Consider the following 24,182-nt stretch of genomic DNA (forward strand, 5'->3'; position numbering starts at 1 on the left):
GAGATTATTGAACTAAAAATTGAGTAAGAATAAGGCATAGAAATATTTAATATGACAACCTCTGAGAATCTTTCAAAACTCAAGAACCTAGTTTTAATTTTTAGTTTCCACAAATGAATGAGAACATACAGTTTGCTTTCTATGCATAGCTTATTTCACTTAACATAATATCCTTTAGTTCTATCCATGTTGTTGCAAATGACAGAATTGCATGATTTTAATGGCGGAATAGTACTCCATTGTGTATATGTACCACATTTTCTTTATTCATTCATCTGTTGATGGACACTTAGATTGCTTTCACATCTTGGTTATTATGAATTGTGCTGCAATAAACATGAGACTGTAAATATCTTTTTAATATACTGACTTCCTTTGTTTTGGGTCTGTATCTAGCAGTGAAATTGCTGGATCTTATGATAGCTCCATTTCTAGTTTTTGAGACGCCTCCATGCTATTCTCCATAGTAGCTGTACTAGTTTATGTTCTCATCAACAGCATTTATCATTGCCTATCTTCTGGAGAAAAACCATTTAAACTGGAGTAAGATATTACATTATAATTTTGATTTGCACTTTGATGATCAGTGATGTTGAGTACCTTTTCATATGTTTGTTTCCCATTGGTATGCCTTCTTTTGAGAACTGTCTTCAGATCTGCTGCCCATTTTTGAAATAATTTTTTTTTCTATTGAGTTGTCTGTGTTCCTAATATATATTCCAGATATTAACGTTTCACCAGATGAGTAGATTGCAAACATTTTCTCCCATCCTATGGGTTGCCTTTTCACTTTGTTGATTATTTCCTTCACTTTGAGCAGCTTTTTAATATGATATCATTCCATTGTTCATTTTTACTTTGTTTGCCTGTGCTTGTGGATATTGCTCAAGAGATCTTTACCCAGTACAATGTCCCAAATATGGATTATTTCTCCATTCTGTTCTATTGGTCTACATGTCTGTTTTTATACCAGTTTCATGGGTTTTTTTTCTGTAGTATAGTTTGAAGTTTTGTAGTGTGATGTTTCCAGACTTTTTGATCTTGCTTAGTCTTGCTTTAGCTATGTGGGCTCTTTTATGGTTCTGTATGAATTTTAAGATTATTTTTTCTAACTCTGTGGAATACTTTCCTCGATATTTCCTTTATTATTATTATTATTATTATTACTACTACTATTTCAATGGTTTTGGGGGAACAGGTGGTGTTTGGTTACATGGATGAGTTCATTAGTGGCGATTTCTGAGATTTTGGTGCACCTATCACCCAAGTATGTACATTTACCCAATGAGTAGTTCTTTATTTTCACCTCCTCCTGCCATTCCCCTTAGTTCCCCAGAGTCCATTATATTATTCTTATGCCTTTGTGTCCTCATAGCTTAGCTCCCACGTATAAGTGAGAATATGTAATATTTTGGTTTACCATTCCTGAGTTATTTCCCTTAAAATAATGGTCTCTAACTCCGTCCAGGTTGCTGTGAATGCCATTATTTCATTCCTTTTTATGGCATTCCTTTAATGATATTATTCGATTTCTTGTAGTATAGTTTGAAGCCAAGTAGTATTTCATTTTATATATATATATATATATATATATATATATATATATATATATATAATGATTTTTTATCCACTCATTGGTTGATGGGTATTTAGGCTGGTTCCATATTTTTGTAATTGCATATTGTGTTGCTATACACATGCATGTGTAAGTCTCTTTTTTATATAATGATTTATTTTTTTCTAGATAGATAATGAGTAGCAGGATTACTGGATCAAATGGTAGTTCTACTTTTAGTTCTTTAAGGAATCTCCACACTGTTTTACATAGTGATAGTGCTAGTTTACATTCTCACCAGCAGTGTAAAAGTATTCCGTTTTCACCACAACTATGCCAATATGTATTATTATTATTTATTTTTTAATTATATTCATTCATGCAGAAGTTAGATGGTATCACATTGTGGTTTGTACTTCCCTGATGCTGACATTGAACGTTTTCTGTACATGTTTATTGGCTTTTTTGATAATTGTCTATTTATATCCCTAGCATACTTTTTGATGGGAGTGTTTGTTATTTTCTTATTGATTTGTTTGAGTTCCTTGTAGATTCTGGATATTAGTCCTTTGTTGGATGCATCATTTGCAAATATTTTCTCCCACTTTGTGGTCCGTTTCTTTATTCTGCTGAGTATTTCTTTTGCTATTTAGAAGCTTTTTAGTTTAATTAGGTTCCATCTATTTATTTTTGCTTTTGTTGCATTTACTTTTGGGTCTTGGTCATAAACCCTTTGCCTAAGCCAATGTCTAGATGAGTTTTTCTCATGTTATATTTTAGCATTTTCATGGATTCAAGTCTTATATTTATGTCTTTGATCCATCTTGAGTTGATTTAGTATAAGTTGAGACATGAGGATCCAATTTCACTCTTCTACATGTGGCTTGGTTTGTTAAATAAGGTGTCCTTCCCCCACTTTATGTTTTCGTTTTCTTTGTCAAAGATCAGTTGGCTTTAAGTATTTGGCTTTATTTATATATGCCTTTTCTATTCTGTTCCATTGGTCAACATGCCTATTTTTATGCCAATACCTTGCTGTTTTGTTACCTATAACCTTGTAGTATAGTTTGAAATCAAGTAATGTGATGCCTCTCTATTTGTTCTTTTTGCTTTGGCTATGTGAGCTCTTTTTTATTTCATATTAACTTTAGGATTTTTTTTTTCTAATTATGTGAAGAATGATGGTATTTCAATGGAAGTTACATTGAATTTATAGACTGCTTTTGGGATTATGGTAGTTTTCACAATATTTATATTACCTGTCTATGAACATGGGATGCATTTTCATTTGTTTGTGTCATCTATGATTTCTTTGAGCAGTATTTTGTAGTTTTCCTTATGGAGATTTTTCACCTCCTTGCTTAGGTATATTCCTAAGTATTTTATTTTATATTTGCAACTGTTATAAAGGGGTTGAGATCTTGATTTGATTTTCAGCTTGGTTGCTGTTGGTATATAGGAGTGATACTGATTTGTGTACATTGATTTTGTATCCTGAAACTTTACCAAATTCATTTATCAGATCCAGGAGCTTTTTGGTTGAATCTTGAGGGTTTTCTATGTATGCAGTCATGTTATTGGTGAACAGCTACATTTGGACTTTCTCTTTAATGATTTGGATGCCCTTTATTTCTTTCCCTTGTCTAATTTCTCTGGCTAGAACTTCCAGTATCATATTAAATGAAAGTGGTCAAAGTGGTCATTCTTTTGTTCCAGCTCTCTGGGGGAATGCTTTAAACTTATCCCCATTCAATATAATCTTGGCTCTGGGTATGTCATATGTACCTTTTATTACCTTAAGATATATCCCTTATATGACAGTTTTGCTGCGGGTTTTAATCATAAAGGGATGCTGAATTTTGCTAAAAGCTTTTTCTTTGTCTATTGAGATGATTATATGATTTTTGTTTTAAATTCTGTTTATGTGATGTATCACATTTATTGACTAGTGTATCTTAAGCCATTCCTTCATCACTGATATGAAACTCACTTCATCATGGTGTATCCTCTTTCTGATGGACAGTTGTATTCAGTTAGCTAGTATTTTGTTGAGGATTTTTGCATTTACGTTTATTGGGGATATTGGTCTGTAGTTTCCTTGTTTTTTTGTCATGTCCTTTTCAGGTTTTGGTATTAGGGTGATACTGGCTTTTTAGAATGATTTGGGGAGGATTCACTCTTAATCTTCTAAAATAGTTTCAGTAGAATCAGTATCAATTCTTCTTTGAATGTCTGACCGAATTTAGCGGTGATTCCATCTTGTCCTGGACATATCTTTTGTCAATTTTTAAATTACTGATTTAATCTTCCTACTTGTTATTGGACTGTTTAAAGTTTCTATTTCTTTTTGGTTTAATGTAGGAGCATAATATATCTCCAGAAATGTATTCATGTCTTCTCAGTGTTTTAGTTTATACATGTAAAGGTGTTCATAGTAGCCTTGAATAACCTTTTGTATTTCTGTGTCATTTGTTGTAATAACACGTATTTTGTTCCCGATTGAGCTTATTTGGATCTTCACTCATCTCTTGTTTAATCTCACTAATGGTCTATTGATTTTGTTTATCTTTTAAAAGACCCAGTTTTATTTACCTTTTGTGTTTTTTGTTTTATTTACCCTTTGTATTTTTTGTTTATTGGTTGTTTCAATTTCATTTAGTTTTGCTCCAATCTTTCTTTTCATCTGCTGGGTTTTGGTTTGATTTGTTCTTGTCTCTCTAGTTCCTTGAGATTTGAGCTTAGATTGTCTGTTTATGCTCTTTCAGACTTTTTGATGTAGGCATTTCATGCTATAAATTTTTTTCTTAGTACTACTTTGGCTGTATTCCAGAGGTTTTGATAAGTTGTGTCACTGTTATCATTCAGTTCAAAGAATTTTTAAATTTACATCTTAATATCATTGCTGAACCAAGAATACTTAGGATCAGATTATTTAATTTCCATGTATTTGTATAGTTTTGAGGGTTCCTTTTAATTTCCAATTTTATTCCACTGAGGTCTTATAAGATACTTGATATAATTCTGATTTTCTTAAATTTATTGAGACTTACTTTGTGGTCTATCATATGATCTATCTTGGAGAATGTTTCATGTGTTGATGAAAATAATGTATATTCTGCAGTTGCTGGGTAGAATGTTCTGTAAATATCTAAGTACATTTGTTCTAGGGTATAGTTTTAAGTTCATTGTTTTTTTGTTGACTTTCTGTCTTGATGAACTGTCTAGTGCTGTCAGTGTAGTATTGAATTCCCCCACTAATATTGGGTTGTCATCTCTCTCATTTCATGTCTAGTAGAAATTATTTTATAAATTTGTGGGCTTCAGTGTTAGGTGCATAATACTTAGCATTGTGATGTTTTTCTCTTGGACCAGACCTTTTATCATTATGTAATGTCCCTCTTTGTCTTTTTTAACTATTGTTTTAAAGTCTGTTTTGTCTAAGAATAGCTTACTCTTGCTCACTTTTGGTTTTCATTTGCATGGAGTATCTTTTTCTACCCCTTTACCTTAAGTTTATGTGAGTCCTCATGTGTTAGATGAGTCTCTTGAAGACAGCAGAGACTTGGTTGGTGGATTTTTATCCGTTCTGCCATTCTGAACTAGGGGCCAATTGGAAACCAGACCATTTCTTTCCATAGGCAAATAAGAAGTTCAATCATTTTCCTGGGGTGAGAAAGAAGAGACTTAATAGTGTCTAAGGACCAGAGGGCAGACATGTGGCCTCATTGCTGTAGAATGGCACAAACACCCTTTTAGAGAAGCCACATGAACATTTAGATTGGTTAGAGGTAACTGTTGTCTATGTCTTTCAGTGACTAGGGCCACAAAAATATAAGAAAAAAGCAAACCAAACCAAGACAGCAACAATGACTAGGAATGAAGGAGATTGTGTAGCTTGATTTGGGGTCATTTCCAAGAATAGTAAAAAAAATGAAGAAAATAAGGAAGACCCAGGGAAAGTAAAAAAGAAAGAATGAGGGAAAGAGGGAAGGAAGGAAAGAAGGATATTAATAATATTAAATATCTCTGCAATGACAGATCAAGAAAATATGTGACCCGTATTTCCTTATTTCACTAAAGTAAGAATATGTGGAGCTAGAGGAGGCATCATATGATTTTATTAATAAAAATACAATTGTGGAAAATACAGAGAAAAATGATACTAATGATAATAATGATTGATAAGTAATTTTCTGGCCATTTGATATGGCTTCCCTGATTTTTTTGGATCCAATCTTTAAAAAAAAAACCTGTAATATAGAGATACATATTATTTCCATTTTAAAGATAAGAAAATTAAGGTAAATATTAAATTGCTTTTCTAAAGTCACCCTGTTTTACAACCTTGGGATAAAATTTGATAATGTTGTGCAACTGTAAAAGCTGACCTTTCAATCATAAAACAAAAAATTTATTATTATAAGGATTTGTTCTGTCCCAGCACTCCAATCTTTTTTTACAAGGTTGTGGCAAGGAGAACATAAGATATGATATATGTAATATATATGACCATACAGCTAAATCATCATTTTATTAAAATAAAGAAGACTTCTATCTAAATACATGCTGATATAATTTTCTGTAGTGCATCTTGAATAAATTTGGTTAAAGTACATCTAAACCTTGAACAAGTTTGAACTGTGCAGGTCACTTATATGTGGATTTTTTTCAACAGGCATTGTGCCTGCCTCTCCTGTTTCCCCTCCTACGTCCTCCATGTTTGCCACCCTTGAGATAGCAAGACCAACCCCCGCCTCCTTCCCTTTCTTCAGCATACTGAATGTGAAGACTAAAAGAAGAAAGATCTTTATGATTATCCAGTTCATTTTAATGACTAGTAAATATATTTCCTCTTCCTTATAATTTTCTTAATTACATATTTTCTCTAGCTTACTTTATTATAAGAATATAATACATAATATATGTAATGTACAATATGTGTTAACTGTTTATATTACTAGTATTTCTGGTCAACAGTAGGCTATTAGTAGTTATGTTTGGGTGTCAGAAATTATATATGGATGTTCTACTGGGCAGGGAGGTCAGTGCCCCTTATCCTTGTGTTGTTCAAAAGCCAAATGTGTATAATTACATCATGATTTTGTAATCAGAGACACTGTTACTTCAACTATTTTTGTTATTTTCTAAATGCATAAAATTCTGTGTACTTTCTAGGTATCACATTCAGAATCCCCACAATTTTCTTATACTCATGGCACAAATCTCTGGTATGCTAATATATGTAAAATGTAAAAATGTGGGGTGAGTGTGTGTGTGTGTGTGTGTGTGTGTGTGTGTGTGTCTGTGCCTGTATCTGTGCCTGTATCTGTGTAGGGGGGTGGCTTACAGACTTTTCAATTATTTTGATCTTTTGAATGAATCTAACTTTCTGCTAGAATCAGAAGGATTTTCAAAAATTTTAAGTAATACAATTAATTTATATTATTTTCCTCCACATTAATTTATGAGTAGTCATCACCCATAAATGTATGAATGAGTTTTTGTATAAGTCCCCATTCTCTTTATCTAACAGCATGTCTGCTTCGCTCAGTAGAGGAGAGATTAAATTATTAGTAAATGTTCTTGAATGGATAGTAGTGTCTCCATAAAATGTTAGTGTATTGAATTTATGTGACATTGCTGTTCACTATTTTTAACTGCTAGAATGTTCATTTTGATCCTGTTTATTTTTAAGAAAATCCAGTGATGCAGACAATAATCAGGCAGCTTGTTATTTCACTAGAGAATCCTTTAAAAGATAATCTCCCTGCAGAAAATCAATTTAAGTTGTTACATAAAGTTTTTAAGAAGTTCTTACTCGGTGCCATAAAGAAAATATTTATTTTCACTTCCTTGACTCCAAGGGAATCTTGACTTATCTTTGCTAAGAGGCTGAGTTCTTATTCAAAATATTTTAACTCTGAGGAGGAGATACTAATCAATTTTTAACACCTTCCCCAGAAACGAAGAGTCAAAAAAAAATCCAAACACAAATTATTTTCACTTTAGAAAAAAGTTCCTCCTATTGCTAGCATAGTACACAGTAGTTGATAATATTTAGTCAAAATGAATTAACCCTAGAAAATTTTCAAATAATATTTAAAAAATCAGATGTTCCCTCAAAGATGAGATTTCCTATTTGCGATACTTCTAATTCTATCTGTGTAAAGAAAGACAGAAGAGAAGAGTGGTACAGCAATGATATTGAGAGTAAGAAAACCAGTCTGAAAATAACAATACAACTTGGGAATCTCTGGAGAATTGAAGAGTTTTTTTTAAATGTTGATAAATACATTAAGCAACAGTAGTGATTTCTCATTTTCCCTTCTTCAGACATTTATAGTCCTGTGCTTTAAAACAATCTATTGAAAATATTTTGAAAAATTCAATTTTAATTTTGTATCATTTCTTTTGAGAGGTGAATACATAAATTATTTATTTGTGATGACCTACTTTTCACCTTCTATAATCTGAAGGACATGCTTGTCAGTGTTTGAGAAAATAAATTTTTAAAATCTTGAGAAGGGAGCTCATTCTAAATGTAGCATATACTTCAGCACCATTCTGTAATCTTGAAATAAAATGAAAATGTCTTGCAGCAGACAAATCTTACATCTATCAAAAAGATATGAGCAGGAAAACAGCTTCAATTATTTGAGTTTCAAGATGAATGAGAACTGTGACTCTTCTTGAGTGGCCTGGAGGTGCATAATAATATTTTAATAACAAGTATGTTAATGACAAAAAAGGAGATATGGAAGCTGTTAGAATACTGCTCAAGGTAGCATATATTACTTATCAAAAATGAAGATGAAAACAATAAAACAGAAAACTCTAGGCCAGTAAACTTGTCACAGAAAACAAGTAGAGATGACATACTAACTTTCTAGTGGTTATGGTAGGAATATGTTAGAAGTGGGGAGATGTTTCACAAAAGGTGATAGAAAAGGGTGTTTTATATCTACTAAATCTCACAGAAATGAGAGATCAGAAAAATCATATTAAAACTTTGAGGATAGATTAATATTATTCATGAATTAAACATTTTCTATAACTAGAGACCATGAAGTTTTATAATCTTCCAATAAATTAAAAAATACAGCTTTATGACAAAAATTATCAGGGCATCATTTAAGACTTAAAGTGGGGACTGTGCATTTGAATTTTTCCTCTTCCAAAATATTATACTGAAATGATGTTAATTATGTATAAATGATGTATGTACACACACACGCACACACACACACACACACACACACACACAGAGAGAGAGATAACTGATCTTAGGTACCATCAGATATATTTCTTAAGAACAAGGTAGGGGAAATAGAAAAGAAGAGGATAATCCAAAATAGAGAATACTGAAGCTAAAATATGCACCCAAAAAGGGAGAATCAAAAGGAAGTCTTTTCTTATTGGCAGATGCCTGAAAATGGTAAGAGCTTAAATTGGATACTAAAGACAGCAGAAGTAGGTTGTGGTTTAATAACAGGTTTATATCATTTGTAAAGTATGTATGGATAAGTGGATGAGAGGTCCAGATTAGTTCTTTCACTTCTTTACAGATAGAGAAATTATACTAGAAAACGCTACTTAAAACTGATATCTGGTCTCTAAGATATTGAATATTTTCCCAAGGGAATACAAAAGATACCTTGGAAATTAAAAATTACATTTTCCAATAATGGAATCAAAATAGTGCCTGGGATGTAATTCAAAATAAATTTCTAAAGTGTAGAGAAAGGGAAAAAGATAACAAGATGGGAATAATCAGAGAAGAGTTAAGTGGCATTGATAATCAATACAATATACTCTGTATCTAAATAGCAGACATTCTACAAAAAGTGAACATGACAAATGATGAGGTAAAAGGTTACCAAAGAAAAGCCAAAAGAGGAAGGAAATAAACGTGGAAAATAGTAAAATAATCTGAGACTTGAATAATCTATGGAGGCATATGCCTGTTTTATTCCTTCCTAGGGAATTTATAAATTATTAAAAATATTTTTTATGAATTTTTTTATATTTTTAAAATTTTATATGTTTTACAATCTATAAATATTTATAAATATTTTATAAATATAAATTTTTTATATTTTATATTTTGTTGCCCAGGTAATCAGCATAGTACCCAGTAGGTAGTTTTTCAGTCTTCTCTCTGCTCTCACCTTTCAACCTCAAGTAGGCTCCAGTGTCTATGGTTCTCTTTTTTGTTTTCATATGTCCTCACTGTTGAGCTTCCATTTATAAGGGATAACATACAACACTTAGTTTTTTGTTCCTGAATTAATTATCTTAGAATAATTGCCTCCGGCTTCAACCATGTTGCTGCAAAGGATGTAATCTCATTTTTTATGGTTGCAGAGTATTCCATGGTGTACATGTACCACATTTTTTTTTACCCAGTCTACCGTTGACAGTCATCTAGGTTAATTGCATATCTTTCCTATTGTGAATAATGCTACAGTGAATATACAAATACATGTATCTTTATGGTAGAATCACTTAGGCTCCTTTGGGTATACGCCCAGTAATGAGATTGCTGGATCAACTGGTAGTTCTGTTTTAAGTTCTTTAAGAAACCTCCATACTGTTTTCCACAGTAGCAGAACTAATTTACATGTCCATCAGCATTAAATAAGTGTTTTCTTTTCTTCACAACTTTGGTGTTTTTTGACTTTTTATTAATAGCGATTTTGACTTAGTTTGGATATAAAGTTCTTGGTTGGAATTTATTTTCTTTATGGATGCTGAATATAGGCCTCCAATATTTTAAAGTTTCTTGCAGTTTGTAAAGCTGCTTGTAAAGTTTCTTCTGAAAGGCTGGCTGTTAGATTGATGGGGTTTCTATTGTATGTGACCTGCCTCTTTTCTCTAGATGGTACTAATTTTTTTTTAATTTCATATTGACCTTGGAGAATCTTAAGAATATGTATCTTGGGGATGGATGTCTTGTATAGTACCTCACAGGGGTTCTCTGAATTTTCTGAATTAGAATGTGTACCTCTCTACTGAGATTGGGAAATTTTTCATTGACGGTAATCTCAAATATGTTTTCTAAGTTGTTTGCTCTCTCTTCCTCTCTTTCAGAAATGCCAGTGAGTCATAGATTTGGTCACTTTGCATAATCTCATATTTGTCTGAGGTTTTGTTCATTTTTAATTTTTTTTCTTTATTTTTGTCTGTGTTAACTAGTCTTTGAGTTCTTAGGTTCTTTACTCAGCTTGCTCTATTCTGCTATTAATATTTCTTGTTGTGTTACGATATTCTTGTGCTGAGTTTTCAACTCTATCAGATTAGTTGGGATCTTTCTTAAAATGGCTATTGCATCTTTCATGTCTTGAATCATTTTACTGGATTTCTTAGATTCCTTGAATTGGGTTTTTAACTTTCTCCCAAAATCTCAGTGATCTTTGTTGGAAACGAGATTCTGTAGTCCATCATTTCAGCCATTTCATTCTGGTTAAGAATCATTTGAAGATAGCCAATGCAGTCACTGGGAGGTAAGAAAGCACTCTATCCTTTACAGATGTCAGAGTTCTTGCGCTTGTTCTTTCTCTTCTGTGTTAACTGATACTCCTTCAACCGTGGTTTAATTTGAATATGGTTAGTTGGCTTTGTTTCTGGATATTTTCAGAGAGTGGAGGCTTTCTGCAGGGTCTTTATTTGTGACTGAATTCTTGACCTTGGTTTCACAGTGGGGCATATTAGCAAAGTATTGTTGGTATTGAAGTGAAGATAGCCTGGCCTCTTCTCTGTAGGGCAGTTGTGGTATGCTAGAAATGTGAGTAAAGTACTCAGGTCTTGGGTCTTCCTCCAGCGTGGTGCAGTGGCTGTGACAGACAGACTGTCAGTTGCCGCTGGGAGTACTACCCAGAGAGACACAGAGCTGTTGCTAATAGAAATGTTTAGCCAGTGGTTGGGGGATGCCTGCACTGTGGGCCTAACCTTGGGCCCTACCTGGTGAAGAATGAGATCACAGCTCACGGGGAAGAGAGACTGGGCTCCTTTCTGTAAGGCATTTGTGGCATCTGGACGGTACTACCACAGTGGCAGTGGCATAGAGCCTGTAGGCCATCTCTGGGGTTTCTTTCCAGAGAAACACAAAGCCACACCAATTGCAGTGATTTGCTGGGGATAGGGTAGCTGTCCTCAGGGCCCAGGTTAGGAGCTCCTGCCCAATGAGGAGTAGCAGAAAAGAAACCCTTGTGGAAAGCAGTCTGGCCACTCTTCTGTGTGGTAGCTGTGGTATGCAGGAGGCTCATGATAGGTGTTGGGTTCTTTTCTTTCTTCCCAGTCTGAAGGTAGTAGGGGCAGGTACTGTGGCAGTGGCAAAAACTTTAGGCCTATTGTTCGTTTCTGGGACTTCTGTCTCAGAGAACTGCAAAGCTGTGACCAGCCCAAATGCTCAGGTGGGGATGGAGTGGCTGTGCTGGGGTCCCATGCCAGTCTGCTTTACCTGGTGATCTGTAATGCAGGTAGGGCATGCAGTTCACCTACTCAGCACCATGGATGTGGCCCCTATCTTGGGAGCACGGGAGAGAGCCTGACCTCCCTTTTTGGTAAAGCTGTCACAGCTGGTGCCAGGGTGCTGCGGGGTCCAAGGCTCCATGCGGTCTTGAACAGCAGCTCTGCCCAGACTCCACAGAGCTCTCCATCATGCCAGTCTACAGGCCCTCGGGTGGGGTTGGGTGTTAAGGGGAATCTCCTATGCCCAGGATTGCCAAGGTCTGTGTGAGAAATGTGGGTTCCTGTTGCCCTAGCCCACCCACCCTTTCCATGAGGTGGGGAGCTTCCCTTGGCTCTGCACCAATCCCTGGTGGGCAGCTGTCCTGCCTCATGCCTCTCTCTTCTCCATGGCTCATGTTGCTTCCCTGATGAATACCAGTGTGCTCTCCTGGATGATACAATTAAAGGGCTAATGTTTATCCACAGCTCTCTCTCCTCTCCATGAGAGCAACACAACGCTAGTTGCTTATGGTCAGCCATCTTGAAGCAAGGTTAGTGACTCTAAAGAGTGAAGCAAAATGGAAAATGTCCCCATCTAGAAGCATTCCTGTGGAATTTCCTTATAATAGTGGAGTTACAATCCTAAATGTTTTCAGAAAAAAGACCCATGTCCCTAAAGAGAAACAAAAATTCAACAAGTATCAGATTTCATCAGTTCATTGGTAGAAATGGATGCTAGAGAAGGCATAGAATAACCAGATTCTGGAAACAAATTTTTAGGTTGTGTGTCACCAGACAAGCTATTTACCCTCTCTGTGTTTTAGGAGAGCAGAATCCATTTGTCCTTTGATTTTATAATGGCAAAAATTTCCCTTAGAGTGACAATGATTTAGTGACAAGGATTATATTTTCTACCATAAGATCAAATTATACTGTGATGTCTTATTTTGAGCTAATAACATAATATATGTATATTACATTTTAGTTAAATTTTATAGTGTTTTAAAAGCATTTGAACAAAAATTAAATGTAACTACAAGAAACTGGTTTCTAAAAAGAAGCAGAACCAATTATTTAGGAATGAAAAGTAAAAATAAAAGTAAGTGGGTCAAGGACCAGCAAAATATAATAAAAACCAGAAAACTATCTCATAAAAAAATCTAAAAAGCTACATTAAGTGTTATCTACTGTATAGTATTGAAGACTTAGTAAGAGCTCCTTAGGAAGGATTGAGCAGAACACAAAACAGGTTAGAGAGGGAATAGAGAAAGAAATGTTAGTGTTATGTAAAACCATACATTTAAGCCAACATGTTTGAAAATTTGTCAGATACAGCAAGTCCGCATCATGACTACGATCAAGCACATATCATAAAAAAGGTTTTATGTGCCTCATTTGTTGCCTCTTGCTTAATTTGTTACATCTTGCTTTTTAAAGAAATCACTGTCTGGTAAAAATGAAATGAAAAATTACCGTCCTCCTACCTTGGGTAAATTGGTCAGTAGTGAAAATGTTCTAGTCTATTCAAATAATTTTCTGCCCAGGCACAATGGCTCACACCTATAATTCTATCACTTTGGGAGACCACGGCAGGTGGAAGGCTTGAGCCCAGAAGTCTAAGACTAGCTTGGGCAACATGGAGAAATCCTGTTTTTACAAAAAGTACAAAAATTAGGTGGTCGTGGTGCTGTGCACCAATAATCTACTTGAGAGGCCGAGGTGGGAGGATTTCTTGAGACCTCATGAGTCCTAAAGGTGGAAGCTGCAGTGAGCTGAGATTATGCCACTGTTCCCTAGCCTGGCTAACAGAGACCCTGTCTCAAAAAAGAATTCTTTTTCCTCATTTTATAAGAGCTCATGGAGATTTTGCATGACAAAAGAGTTGAACAGGCAGTCAACTATTATATTAACATAATAACAACCATATGAGCAAAACTTTATACATTCAGAGTCACTTTACACACCAACAACGAATGGCTCAGTTGCTCTTTTGTTCCATATCTTGACGTTATAAATGTAATATAACAAGTAAACATTCAATGATGAGATAAAGAAGGTAGGGTCTAGTACAGAAGCATACATTTATTAGTCTTGCATAAGAAAAGGGTGTGACCTATGTCTGATACCTAAAGCAATATAAATGTTGGTTGGTTCGTTTTTAGAAGTAAAAATTAATGAATAGAATAAAAATATACATCTAGGCCGGGCGCGGTGGCTCAAGCCTGTAATCCCAGCACTTTGGGAGGCTGAGGCGAGTGGATCACAAGGTCAAGAGATTGAGACCATCCTGGTCAACATGGTGAAACTCTGTCTCTACTAAAAATACAAAAAAATTAGCTGGGCATGGTGGCGCGTGCCTGTAATCCCAGCTACTCAGGAGGCTGAGGCAGGAGAATTGCCTGAACCCAGGAGGCGGAGGTTGTGGTGAGCCGAGATTGCGCCATTGCCCTCCAGCCTGGGTAACAAGAGCGAAACTCCGTCTCAAAAAAAAAAAAAAAAAAAAAAAAAATATATATATATATATATATATATATATACACACACACACACACACATACATACACATCTAATTCTAAAAATTGAAAGAAGGAAATTTTGGATGCTATATGAGTTAAGGAGCTAGAATATATTCTTTCCAAAAACTGATGAATAATAAATGGCAAACAGACTGAGTCTGGTAGCTCACGCCTGTAATCCCAGCACTTTGGGAGGCCGAGACGGATGGATTACCTGAAATCAGGAGTTTGAGAGCAGCATGGCCAACGTGGTGAAACCTCATCTCTACTAAAAATACAAAAATTAGCCAGTGAGGTTGCCTGTGTCTGCAATGTCAGCTACTCAGGAGGCTGAGGCATGAGAATCACTTCAACCCAGGAGGTGGAGGTTGCAGTGAGCCTAGATTATACCTGTAGCTCTCAGATCATGAAAAATATGTGAAAAACAAGATATTTCTGGTGGAATCTCAGAATACACATTAAATATATTTAAAAATATTTGGTTTGAAATCTTTCAAGATTTTAAATATTTATTATATGATGCTTTACATCATATAGTAATCATATAATAATAATTTGGAATAAAATTTGGAATACTTTAAAATAAAATGACCAGTTTCAATGAACATATTTGAGTATTACAAAGTTAATAAAGCTTTATTTTCACAAGCTCATGAGTTAGGCTGTATATTTAGAAGACCATGGTTAAAGGAAAGTGTAGTATATTGGGAATTTGGAGACCTAGAGTCCTGTCCTGGTTTTCTAGTGTCCTGTCCTGGTTTTCTTGTTATCTACTTCAATGATCTTAAACAAGTCATATGTCCAAGACAGCCAGGAGGTACGTGCTTATACACAGTATACAAAACATATATTTGCTGGAAATGTATTAGAATTGCCCAAAATGCATCAAATCAGCTACATAACTTCTGTTAACAAAAGTCATGATTTCTTTTATCTGCATCAGGAAAAATAGCATATTTGTCATCAGGATAAGTAAACAAACACAAATACCAATATTATTAGTAGTCTTCCCAACCAGTCCACACATTTCTCTTCCACTCTCTCTGTCTCCATGCCCTCAGTCACATGAAGCCTTTAGACTTAAGGCTATATCCAGTTATGTATTTCTAAAACATTATAGCACATTCAAAGATCTTCCAGCTCTCAAGAAACAGACTATTGTAATTTGTCTTTCAAATGTATTATACAAAACTATCTTTTACTTATTTTTATTTCTTTGCAAAACAGGTTAGAAACATATTCTTCCATGCAGTTTCTTGAATCTCTCTGGTAATACTCTCACTGATTATGGTTTTCTTTAAAATTCTTATCAAAATCATGGAAATGTCCTTTGCAAAGATATTGGATATAAATTTACTAGATTAAATATTGAAAGGCTGCAGCCCTCAGGGGATGTTTAAAATAATCAGATGTGTCATAAATGCATGAAATGAATGAATGAATGGTTAGAATAGATTTGACTGAAGCAATAGCAGGCATATAAGTTCTGTAGGTCTTTCATTAGGCCTAGAATTCAGTATATTTCTCACTAGAGACTGTCTGCTATAAATGTGTCTCAATGGCATTAGTTCATGAATGTAAAAAATAAAAATGGCTTCAATTACAAATGTTCAAAAAAGGGGATTTTTTTTCACCCATTAAAGACATTCAAACTGACAAGGATTTATTCACATCTTCATTGATTTGATGGCAATAAAACAGTGATGTTTACTACCCTCTAAGCCCAATATGTCCACCATTATTTTAAGTTGTCCTTTGATGCTGAGATTATTGCCTAAAGAGTTGCATTAATTCTGGAGGCTACTTTCACATAAATCAGCACAATATGTAATTACCTTCAAAAGAAAGAATGCTTCTTAAACCCTTAATTTGTATGAAAGAGCATCTTAAATGCTAAGAAAACATTTACATTATCACATCTAAAATAATATTGCTTATCATGAATTTAAACATTCTGGAGTATATATCATTCTGTTTTTTTGAGATGGAATCTCACTACAGCCTCCACTTCCCAGGCTCAAGTGATTCTCATACCTTAGCCTCACAAATAGGTGTGATTATAGACACCCGCAACCATGCCTGGCTAATTTTGATATTTTTATTAGAGACAGGTTTCACCATATTGGCCAGACTAGTCTCAAACTCCTGACCTCAAGTGATTCGCTCACATCAGCCTCCCAAGTGCTGGAAATACAGGCGTGAGCCACCGCACCTGACCTATAAGTCATTCTTGACTGTTTTATTAATAAAGCCTAGAATCTGATACTGTACTTTTGTAACTTTCATACTGGTGATTTTGAAATATCTTTTAATACTTTGGTTACATTGGTTTAATATGTATTCCTTTTTTTCCCAAATAATAATCATGCCAAGCTGCCAACTACAGATAGTATCTTGGTTTCAGCCTTTTATTCGGGTAAAATGCTACTTTTTCCTTTGAGTTGCACTGCCAACTCTGAAGGATGTCAAAATGAATATTGATTATGTTATATAAAATGTATTTTATTTTTATTTTTGAATATAAGCTCATTTATTTTTTATTGCATTTTAGGCTTTGGGGTACATGTGAAGAACATGCAAGATTGTTGCATAGGTACACACATGGCAGTATGATTTGCTGCCTTCCTCCCCTTCACCTATATCTGGCATTTCTCCCCATGTTTTAAATATGCTCATTCTTAAGAATGCACTATAAAATGGTGGGAATTCCTTCAGCTTCTTTTGCATACCACAGTAAATATTGGATTTTGTAAAGAAACTACTGCACGGCTTCCTTAAGTTATGCACTTCATATTCATTTATCCATTTTAAACCTTAACTATAAGCCCTGTATTCGTTTGTTTTCACATTGCTGTGAAGAACTGCCCAAGACTGGGCAATTTATAAATAAATGTGGTTTAATTGACTCACAGCTTTGCATGGCCAGAAAGGCCTCAGGAAACTTACAATCACAGCAGAAGGGAAAGCAGGCACCTTCTTCACAAGGTGGCAGGACAGAGAGAGTGACAGAGGAAGTGCCACCCTTTAAAAATCAACAAATCTGTGAGAACTCCCTCAATATTACCAGAACAGCATGGGGAAACCACCCCTATAATCTAATCACCTCTCTTTCTGCACACATGGGAAAAGTTTCTTCTTCCCTTGACACCTGAGGATTACAATTTTAGATGAGATTTCGGTGTGAACATAGAGCCAAAGCATATCAAACCCTAAGGTGTTACTCTTCATATCTTGTATAGGAAGAATACATGACAAAAAGAAGTTAAGCATTAAATATCTTACCTAAGTTTATGCCCCTAAAAAGCATAAAATGCATATAAATAAAGTTTTGTATTTTTCCGACTATGCTTAACAGTGTTATGTTCCTTGATTTAATGACAGTATATAACCAGAAGTACTTCATCCATACGCCATAAGTTCTTTGGATTAGCAAGGACACAATTTATTTTATCCTCTCACCAAACCAACCAAACAAAAAACATTAGTGAATGTCATCTTACTCAGTGTGTATGAGCAGTATGAACAGAATAAACTTGCTGCATGTTTTACTGACTGGTCATTGCTTGAGGGTGTTTTGTAACTTAAACTGTCACTTTCTAAAACTAAATAGAATATTCTAACATATGGTTCAAGTGAAATACATAAGATTATGAAATAACATTCCCCATTTACATGTGACTATAGGATATCTCCAAGTGGATATCCCACTAGTACTTCGGATTCAGAGTCCTGAACTATTACTACATCTTGTTCCTTTTCAAACATCCTCTTTTCTTTGCGTTACATGCACAGCTGCTACCCAACAGTATAGCCCACATCCAGTGCTTATTCTACTTGATCAGTATTCATATCATAGCAGTTATCTAATATTTTAATATTACCTTTAATGATTTTTCCTATTAAGGAAAGCACCACAACATTCTAAGGCACAAGTTTCACAACTTTTAAATTTTATTTATGCATTTTCAAATGAATTGATGCTTATTTCAGTATTCCTTATGAGTAATTCAGAATTCTGATATTGCCTCTTCACTTCCTTTGTTTTCTCTCAAAACTGAATACCTGATACTTGGTCTACGACACTAGACTTCTACTTAGTGTTCCCTTCTTTCCTCTTTTGTTCCATGTGCTATTTTATGAAGCACCATCTATTCCTCAGAAATTTTTTCGTGATTGTGTATGATTACTCAAATACACCATCTAATACTATCTTAGCCTTTATATTTTCTACAATCTAGTCCCTAGTTCTATTTTCAGCATTATGTTTCATTGTTACCTTTTCATCTCACTACATTGATCACATTAAACATCCCTTTTACTGTAAGCTTTCCTTGCCTTTGAATACACCTACCTGTGTCTTTGCTCATGATGTTCCTCCACCTACAGTGTATTTTTTAAAATAAGAATTTACTCAAATCCTGCCTAACTTTGAACCAACAGCTCAAATGCCAGTGAATTAATGACATTCTTCTTTGTTCCTCTTGTTCATAGTAGTCTTATTGTCTCTCCTCTAAATTTCTATGACCCCCTTATATATATGTTTTGTGACACTTATTTTCTTTGCAATTACAGTGCCATTTTGGTTTTCCATCTACAGCATAGATAGATAGAACAATGGAGGAGATCATCCATTAGAATTTTAAGCACAAGATTCTTATTCATGTATTTTTGTATCACTTACAATGTCTAATACGGTGTCTGCCTTAGAGTAAGAGTTAAAATAATATCGTAGAAACTAATATCACCCTATGTATTAGTGAACTACATAGTTACCATATTGAGTTATTAAAGCTCAAAATACATAGTCATATTAAAACTCTTATAACAAAATAATATAAAGGTTAACATAATTCCCTATGCGTTTTATAATCTACTTTGTAGATTTTGTCATGCTTTCAGATTACTTTTCCCACGTATATCTCAATGCCAATTAGGACATATATATTAATAACTTTCAATCTATTTGCCTATTGCACTTTTTCTTAGGACGCTCTGACTGTATTTACAATAGTCATCTCAAATTTATCAAATACTGAATCAAATTTACTGTTTTCCTTACCTATTGACATGAATATTCTCCGATAATTCCTGCTTGGTTTAATAGTGTCACCATCCATTTAGTCTACCAAGTCAGACATCTAAGAATCATCTTTGTCTTTTTCCTCTTCCTCATCTGCCCTGTAAGTAGTACACTACCAAGTCTATAAACTCTTTCTTATTTAATATGTGCATTTTGCTTTTATAGTTAACTTCTGTGCTACATACCAATTGGCTACAGGATGCTAAACACTTAAAGGAGAATTCAAAGTCCCAGCAGTCTGTTCCTAATCTCTTTCCAGCCTCATTTCTTGTCATCATGATCTCCTTTTTTAATCTTCTCTGAATCCTAATTACATTTAAATGCTATCTGTAGCACAATCACATCTTGAGGTTGTATACTTCGGTGGTGCACATCTCTTTTTTCCTAAATTGCGTTTCCCTTTCTTTGTCACCCATCCCTGTGGCAACGCTTTTCATTCAACATTTTCATTTTGATTCTCCCTAGATAAGTGACATTTTCATTAACTCTATGTTAATTTCCTAATATGATACTTGTCACCTGATAGGTCTTCAGTAAATATTTTCTAACAAATAATAAAAGATGTTTCTGTACAACTGCTTATTAGCTTTTGTGTGAATCATGACAATGCAAAATATAACTTTTGTAGCTTTTCATTGGTTTCTTAGGATCAAAAATACATGATTCTGAATTATTCAGTAGAAGAATGCTACTTTTAAGCTTATGCATATGAATGCATTTTCATGTAGCAGAATTTCACACTTTCAGTCATTGAGTAAGCCAATAAATGGCTATGAATGCAATATTTAATTCTGGGAATTTTATAATAAAATTTTATCACATTTGAATGTATTAAGTTGTACTAAGGCTGACATGGCAGTGCTATTTAATAATGATCTGACCTTAATTATGTCAAAATTATGATTTATTGTGAATAAATAAAAATACCAGAGTGTTCTCTATAGCTTTTCATAGCTGCAATAAATATTTTATCTTAAAATATCTGCATAACCTCATTCCAATTAATATTATTGAAATATTTCAATAAATAGTCACCCTGATCATTAACAAAACTTTTTTAATTTAAAATGTTTTAATGTGTTTAAAAACATCATTTGAGGTTTTTCAGCTATTTCAGTAAGAATTTTTACCTTTCTTTGCTATTATTTTAAAAACATAGATTTTTAAATTTTTTTTGAAACTCATAAACATCATGGGTCTTTCCAAAGAAAAAGAGTTTTTAAACATTTATTCTTACAACAGACATTAGCCCAATATTTAATAAGACTCACATCAAGACACATTAAAAAATTCTGACCTATAGGCCATCAACCTATTTCCCTGACAATAACAAGATCTGTTTATTGGTGTTGTCTTTCATTTTGTATACAGTGTATGCAGTATATATGAGGGAAGGGGTCATTCTTATCCTGAGATCTATAGTTATGTGTTAATTTCTTTACTGTGGGAATTTGACATCCATTATTTCAGGGTTTTTTGTCTAGTCATAGGCAAAAAGCAAACAAACAAAAGTGTGTTTTTCTTTTGGTATTATGGTTTTCTGAATATATGGTGGAGGTGGAAAAGATGATTAGGTAGGGAGGATGTTAGATTTGATTTAAATAAAACTGAGTCACCTACATAGGGGATTACCACAAGAACGTATCTAAGGTATTCAAGAATGTATGCAAGGAAATTTCAAAGCTAACTAGTCAAAAATGTTATGATTTTTATCTCAGTTGTATTTGCCAGTTGTTATTCTATTACTACATACCTCCCATGCGGACAACATTGAGTCTCCAGAAGTAGAGGATTATCAAACAAACTCTAAGAGATTGGAAAGAAATAATAATGCTTATTGCCCTTCTTATTTGTTGATTGCAATATAAAGTTGCTAAACAAATAGCACTATGCACCACTCATATGCCACTCTCTTAGGTATTTGCATACACATGCATACAGACATACAATGTGTACTCAGAGTAATGATGATAAATCAACACGTGAAGTTACTTAAAGACAGATATTCAAGTTATTCTCCATTGGATAAGTGTGATTTTTATTAATAAAGGTGAGTGTACAATTCTCTTATCATTTATAGAAATGACAAAATTACATTGTAACTGCAAATGAGACGGTCCATACATACGTATACTAAAACATGAGATTGCCTCACAGATATTGCTCAATTCTTTATGAGTGTAATTGAAAAACAACTGGGCCATAGTAATTTTTATGAAGCCATGAAGCTTACTTTTTTTTTTTTTTTTTTTTTTGAGACAGAGTCTTGCTCTGTTGGCAGGAGCCAGGCTGGAATGCAGTGGCACCAATCTCCACTGACTACAATCTCCACCTCCTGGGTTCAAGCAATTCTCCTGCCTCAGCCTCCCAAGTAGCTGGGACTACAGGTGCACACCTCCATGCCCAGCTAATTTTTGTACTTTTTAGTAGAGATGTGGTTTCACCATGTTGGCCAGGATGGTCTTGATCTCCTGACCTTGTGATCCGCCTGCTTTGGCCTCCCAAAGTGCTATGATTACAGACTTGAGCCAATGCGCCTGGCTGAAGCCTGCTCTTTACACAGATCCTAGTATGCTGTAAAAAAAAAATAAATAACACTTTTGGGCATTGTAATAGTCCAGACATGATCTAACAAAAGCCTAAGAAAACATGCATCTTAGAAAAGAGAAGAAAGTGTATAGACAAAATAAGTGGCCAAGAAATCCATGATTTTCTAATTCCCAAACCAAATATTCCCAAAGCGAACCTTTCAAAAGAAAATAATTACACCACTACAAGGAAGATACTGATATGTTACTAATAAACACAGGCATTCTGAACTTTCATTCCATTAAAGTCTTTGCAAACGTCTTTTTTCAAATTATATGCAGGATGTTTTTATAAAGCCTAGAATTCTCACACAAAACACTTTAACCTCTTATAAATAACTTATATATGGTAGATTTTATTTTCAGTGTATCATCTAAACAATTATATTAATGTAGTCATATTACTAGGGGAAAGAACCAACCCTATAGCTGATGGTTTCTAGTCTTTCTGAAAGACTCCCTCATAGCTTAGCTTACAAGATCTCTTTGACTGCTTTCTGTCTGACACCATCTCAGCCACACAGATTTCCTCTTATTTGGTTCAATTTTTCCCTCACTGGTAGTTGAAGATAGAGTAATTGAACTAATGATAATGAAGTATGTTAATACACTGTAGGTATTTGAAGCTATACGAGACTGATGATTTTCCCATGGAAATACACACACCCACCCCCAAACACACACATATACATTTATATTTAAGAAATTGAATGACTTTTTGATTCTTAAATATAACCTCATTATTGATAAATCCATCCATATCAGTTACATCACACAGTTGCAGGTGCGAAGCCCAATTTAAGTTATTTATCCTTCTACCTAGGTATTGGTTACAGACTATCATATGACAATTCAGGAAAAGTTTTATACATAAGCATCTGCCTTTTTAGTAAGTCAGGCAATTCTAGGTTTTCTAATGTTTTATATTTACATTAGTTTATTAATTTTTCTTACAAATTCTGAAAATTATCACAATATGTAAAATATTTTAAAAATTTCTTCTTAAAATTACTCCAGTCATATCCCTCTTTCTTCAGATTATTCTGACTAAATTTGGAGAAAGCAGCTATACTTTTTATTCTGCCAAGAAATTTATAAATCTCAGACTCAAATGAAATTTTAGAGCTGAACCATCTGCTGAAATTTCAGTCTTGCTATTTCCCTGAATTGATCATTTAAAAACCTAAATAGAAGGAAAGTGGTTGACAAGAGATCCCCAAATAGCACAAAATAGGGGAAACATATTTCACGTATAGAAACATAAATCACAATTTTGGTTGTAGATTTTAAAAAGTAGTGTCAAATTTATTTTCTTTTATTTTTTTTATTGCATTTTAGGTTTTGGGGTACATGTGATGAACATGCAAGATTGTTGCATAGGTACACACATGGCAGTGTGCTTTGCTGCCTTCCGTCCCCTCACCTGTATCTGTCATTTCTCCCCATGCTATCTCTTCCCACCTCCCCACCCCCCGCCCCTCCCCCATTTCCCCCCAACAGACCCCAGTGTGTAGTGCTCCCCTCCCTGTGTCCATGTGTTCTCATTGTTCAACACCCGCCTATGAGCGAGAATATACGGTGTTTGATTTTCTGCTCTTGTGTCAGTTTGCTGAGAATGATGGTTTCCAGGTTCATCCATGTCCCTATAAAGGACGTGAACTCATCGTTTTTGATGGCTGCGTAATATTCCATGGTGTATATGTACCACATTTTCCCTATCCAGTCTATCATCGTTGGGCATTTGGGTTGGTTCCAGGTCTTTGCTATTGTAAACAGTGCTGCAATGAACATTCGTGTGCACGTGTCCTTGTAGTAGAATGATTTATAATCCTTTGGATATATACCCAGTAATGGGATTGTTGGGTCAAATGGGATTTCTATTTTTAGGTCCTTGAGGAATCGCCACACTGTCTTCCACAATGGTTGAATTAATTTACATTCCCACCAACAGTGTAAAAGTGTTCCTATTTCTCCACATCCTCTCCAGCATCTGT

Source organism: Saimiri boliviensis, chromosome 2 (assembly GCF_048565385.1).
Source record: "Saimiri boliviensis isolate mSaiBol1 chromosome 2, mSaiBol1.pri, whole genome shotgun sequence".
Taxonomy (NCBI): Eukaryota; Metazoa; Chordata; class Mammalia; order Primates; family Cebidae; genus Saimiri; species Saimiri boliviensis.